Source organism: Apis dorsata, unplaced genomic scaffold, assembly GCF_000469605.1.
Source record: "Apis dorsata unplaced genomic scaffold, Apis dorsata 1.3 scaffold_1, whole genome shotgun sequence".
In the NCBI taxonomy this organism is placed as follows: Eukaryota; Metazoa; Arthropoda; class Insecta; order Hymenoptera; family Apidae; genus Apis; species Apis dorsata.
This window is the reverse complement of record NW_006263304.1, coordinates 478,934-484,641: the sequence shown is the minus strand read 5'-3', so window position 1 is coordinate 484,641 and position 5,708 is coordinate 478,934. Positions and strand designations below refer to the sequence as shown.

At 38.2% G+C, this 5,708-nt stretch overlaps 1 protein-coding gene across 1 annotated transcript in view; it reads right to left on the bottom strand.

The window, feature by feature from the left end:
• LOC102675798 overlaps nucleotides 1-4,856 on the bottom strand; it is a 54,188-nt gene extending 49,332 nt beyond the window's left edge. Inside the window, exon 1 of the mRNA XM_031509437.1 lies at nucleotides 4,185-4,856. The gene's annotated coding sequence lies outside the window, so the exon portion shown is untranslated. The remainder of the gene's footprint in view (nucleotides 1-4,184) is intronic.
• Nucleotides 4,857-5,708: the final 852 nt, after the last annotated feature.

Sequence of the window (5,708 nt, the reverse complement as noted above, 5' to 3'; positions counted from 1 at the left end):
CAACTATCTTAGAAATGCTATATATATATATATATATATATATATATATAACAAATGACTTTTGTACAAACTATGCAAATTATAATTGAAACTGTCGAAAGACAAAAGTTTAATATATTTCCTTCGTTTGGCAATTTTAAGCTCTGTCTTCTAAATTTCGTAGTAAAGGTAAGCTGTAAAAATAGATGAGAGTTGAAAGGAGGGGTCGTTCGCCCACAGATAGTAGGAGTACAGCGTCTGATCATGACGCGTCCATTTCTACTAGTTTCATCAGCCACTTTCCATCATAAGCAAAACGTTATGGCCTCGCTCTATTTTTATTCATTTCCTTTATCGCTCTATCTAATTGTTTACACGCACAATCGAGACTTTTCGCTTAGATATTTCGATTCTAGAAACTGGCTTCCCCGGAAATGGTTGAGAAAAAAAATGACTCGCATAATTTAATCAACTGTATTTGCCAATCCGGATAAATAAACGACGATGTTCTATTTATCTATGGTGAACGCAAGCCAACAACAAGCCATAACAGCCACTTCATAAATTTTCCTATTATCGTTGCTCAACCGTTACGGAGAATCAACCAAGTCGCCGTTTTACTCAACGACTCGGTAGCCTCGATACTTGAATGACTTCGAAAATGTTTTCAGGCATGGTGAAAGCGTGGAATAAATTGGCCGATTACGCAATCGGTTATGCGGTTCACAAAAGAGCCGCATCTATTTTTCACCGACTTCTCGCGATTCGGACCAATAAATATTCTTATTGACTGGTCGTGCAAAGAATATTCCCCCACACCGTTCCACGAGGTTAATTCATCATGCTTAATTCCGTAATTTCGAGGGAAGATGTATGCACATCCAATTTAGCCGCAAGACGTGCATTGCCTTGGCGCCTACGAGTAAATCCTCACAAGCGCGTCTCGATTCATATCCGGCCGCGTCTTTCTCCCTCTTCCTAGGAGGGAGAAGATTCCTTGTCAAAAAATAGCTCCGTCATAGTTAGCGTCACCGTCATCGACCGGTGAGTCACAGTGAACGCCACAGAAGGAGGACACGGTGGGTAACTCGGCCGAGCAAGTCGTCATCTCGAGTTGTTCACGAGAATAGCAACGAACCTTGTGCGCTGGGTGAGATCAAGGAACGTACTGATCGCTTTCGATATATAGAGCTTCGATTACGTTGCTCGATACGTGAGCTCGAGGCGCGGGAATTCGCGCGAGATTCGAACCGGGAACGCAAAGGATCGACGACGATACGCGATGATGGAAAGGATTTACGAACGAGATTACGACAAAGTTTCATGGATCAAGGGATCTGTGTAAATATAAGACGCGTAAACAAGAAGCTGTTTGGAAAATCCAGTTGTGACGTAACTGGCCATACGACCGATGGAACATTGTGATAAACTTGTATCCGGCCGTAATAACTATCCGAGTCCAGTTTTTTCGAAATTCTGTTTACCAGTTTTACTAATTTATTTCTTTACTCGATTGGAATAATAAGAACCTGTTTACGTATCGATCTTCTTAACGTGTAATAAGAAAGAATTAATAATATGAATTTCGATCTATAAATTTTGTTTTTTTTTTTTTTTTTATAGGTAAACTGATTCTAATCCTATTCGAGTATCCGGATTCGTGATTTCCCAAAGAGGATCTGCCATTATTTTTAATTGAAATTATTTTTACGAAAAGTTTCCTGCCACGAAGATTTTTCATGCTAATTTTTATGCAAATACGAAACGAAGATCAGCAAATTATTCGATTATTACAAGATAATTCACAACTTTTTACACGATAGCTTTAATTAATTTTTTTTCTATTAAAAGTTGATTAATTTTATTATCATCAAAGATGTAATGGTTTATCAAGTAAAGAATTGGATTAAACAATAATCAGTTTTTTTATTGAAACGGAATTTTCGTACAGGAACAGGTCCGATAGAACGAACAAGACTTTTCTATTTGTCGTTTCCGACAGAGGCACCGCACAGTCTTGCGACCCAGATTCGATTTTATCTTTGCGATGCAATGGTGTGACGGAGACCCTGACTTCTTGGACTTGAAAAGCTACATGACGATCCAATTGCATTTGTTATTCAATGAGAAGATATAATAGTCAGGAAATATAGGATAATTCGCTGGAGCTCGTCAATCGATGTAAATTGGAAAATTAATTTTAAACGGAAAATTTTTCTTTTCCTTATAAATTGAGATAAAAATCTATTTTTCACGAGAAACAGGAAAGATCGTAATCAGTCTGAAACTTAGTTCCAGCTATAAATCGTTCTTTCGAAAAATGATTCATCAAAATTCCGCGAATACATTGATATCGTAATCAATAAATCCCCTATATTGCAACATCCTTCGGCCTTAGCGACTTGAAAACATGCTGATATTGTGCCTGGCAAAACTAACATCAAGATTATTTTCCAACAAAATTCCAACGAAATCGATGAATCGTGAAAATTTTTTGGACAAAGATCCACTTAGAAGACTTATCATACGAATCTTCTCGAAGAGATGTAACGTCAAAACAAACTGGAGAACACGTCCGGTACAGATATAAAAAATATTCGTGACTCTTATATTCGTGAGTTGTTTTGTAAATATTGCGAAAGAACTTACATAACTATCGAGTTAAGTATCGTTAGAATAAATCTTATTTAACCAGTCCTTACGATATCGAGCGGATCGGTCAATGAAACAATTAATAATTATCGAGCAATAACGAAGAAACGAATATCGCAAATAAAACCAAAAAGAACGAGACGAAACAACCGGTTTAACGGTAATTGAAAAAAAAAGAAGAAAGAAAGAAAGAAAGAAAGAAAGAAGGCGGCCATTAGAGCGACAAGACTCGATATCAACGACAAGTCCCAAGATTTCTTTATGATAATTGCAAACAAAACGACGCACACGACGTGGTGTGCAATTGGCTCGCGAGCAAACAAGTTTTTTGCAAATCATTCAATGCACTATTGCAACTTGATTTGTATCGTAGCGGTGCACCGTGACAATGACTATCATAGGCAAGGTCGGTTGTTTCCCAAGTAGCCGGAGAGCCGGCCGAGAAACCTCGTGAAAGAAGAGGGGAGGTATAGTCGTGGCAAGGTCGCGAGATTGATAGAAGGCAAAAAAAAGTAATGACCGATTCCCAGACGGGGAATCGAATTTTATTCGCGACACAACGAGTCCGCATTACCCGATAGGAAGTCGTCAACCGAAAAATACGGCTTATTTTTACGGTTAAACGAGCTGCTTGGACCGAACCCAATGTGAAAGTGTAACCGTGAAACGATCCTTTTCTTCTCTTTCCATCTTTAATTATTATTTATTCCTTCCAACGTTCTCACGTTTTTCTTCTTCTTCTTCTTCCTCTTCTTCTTCCTTTTTTTTTTTTTTCTTTTTTTTTCCTTTCTTATTCTTCGACGAACGATTTCCTGAGAACCGGAAAGTTAATTGTATTTTCATAATAGAAAGATGAGCTTTGAACCGAGATTTAGAGATACATAGGTATAAAAAGTATTCCGCGAAAAAAAAGATGGAAACACGTTGGAAACGATCTATCTCCGTGGATTCTACTACGTCATGGGTAATGGACGAAAATATTTGCTCGCGCGAGAGATAGAGACGATTCACGCTAACTTTCAAAATATCTTTGTCTTGAACGATGTAAGAAACAAAGCTTGATGCATTGTTCATCGACTTGTTGTCGACGCGACGAAATCTTATCGATCATCTGCGAAACGGATGGAATTCATGTTATGATAACGCTTTGTTTTGCAATCCGCCTGTGAACTTGTTCTGTTTACGGCTAAACGGCTCAACGTTAGAGGGAATAACACAATCGCATACCGCTTTGCGCATACTTTGCGCAACCAAAATGAACGTGGATGAAATCACGAAAGAACCAAGAGGGACGAGAGTGTCGTTTGATGATTAAGAATCGTGGTCTAATAGACTAATTCGCGAGCCATAAATTCTCGTTAACTTTTCGTGCTCGAACAATGAATCCAAAGTATCGTTCTATAAATACAGAATTATCTTTCATTCGCTTACAATCTATTGATAAGATATAGTTTCCGATATAAACGACTCGCAACGTGGTCAAGCTCTTCCCGCTTTAAAACAAGAAGTAGCTATATTTGAATGAATTGAAATCGTCATGCCATGATACTTACTTCATCACGTAGAAACGAAACTCCACAATTTAGCTTTGCTCGAGGAATCCCATCAAACGGTTAAAAACACATTGTACCGCGTTTACGCGCGTGAAACCGTTATATATATATGTATATATATCCGTTATATATATATATATATATATATATTAGTATTTATACACTTCTCGCTTTATTCACCTCGTGCAAATGGAATGTACATCGCATAATAGAGGCCTGTATATACGTATCAATGAAACGTCAGATTTCCCAGTGGCCGTTTCGCGATATTTCATACATCACCGTACAATTCCAGCTTTTCTGTATTCCCCTCTTATCTAATCGCTCCAGAACCGGTCAGTAGTGCTTTTTCTAGGTCACACATTACATAAAACTACACACTCGTCTATGACCGTGTCTTTGCACGATTCGAATTCGAGGAACGATAACCGGGGGATGGAAAATTTAACGATTCCCCTTACATTTCCCCCTTTTCCAAACTTAGTCTCGAGTTTTTGGTGTAACTTGGATATCGCAACGTAGACATTTCTTGACACGTGTGACAAGAGTTTAATCGATTTGCCGCGTTCGATTAACTGATAAAAAGCAACACTAGGCGCATCAAGAGGACAAACGACATCCCACACGCACGTTCACAGCGCGACTGTTGGCGCAATACTGAACAACTGCGTGTCGGTCATAAATGACGGCGCCTCAGAGCGCGCGATGACTCGCGCAGTCGCGTGATCGCCTACACGACAAATCGGCCGCTTGTTTACCGCCAGAATTAGACAAAAGAACGAAGCTTGATCGTTTAAAAGGCCGATTGGGTTAATCAGGGGTTCAATTCGTTTAAGGGTCGTGCCACGTTTACCCCGTGTCTCCTCGTTTTCGAGATGTTTCGCTCGGCGATGGGCACACGGTGATGACACGTGGTTTCCGGAAACAAGTTTGACATTGATATATCGGAGGAATTGCGTTGAGAGTTTACTTGGGAATATTGGCAAACTTTTTTGCGTAGTTATTGTTGATGGGTGAAAGTGTTTGGCTAAGCTAATGCATTTATCTTTAGCCGTGATTTATGAAAGTTGATGATGAATCGAGAGAAGACGCGTTTTTTTGCGTTTCATCGATTGTTTTCATAACGAGTGGTAAAGAATGGAATGGTAAATTTGAAGAGTTCATCACGTGTTGTTTGTGCAACTTATGCTGTTCGATCCGGGTGAAAGGGTGGAGCTACGATTGGAAAATAAACAGAATGAATTCGCGTTATACCGGTATACGTAGATATATCTCGTTCATTATTAAAGAAATAATAATAATTCTCGAATACTTTTGTATTCTCTTTATTTTCTAATGATAAAGACTTTTAAAATTAAATGACTTTGAAAATATTTTTTTCAATCATTTTATTTTCACTTTTTGAAGATCGTTCAATACTCTTTTAATATATTTTTTTCAACTTTTGCATCTCAAAATAAGTGTTAAAATTTATTCAAACGATCTGATTTTATAATGACCTTCGATATCAAAATCTTACGATAT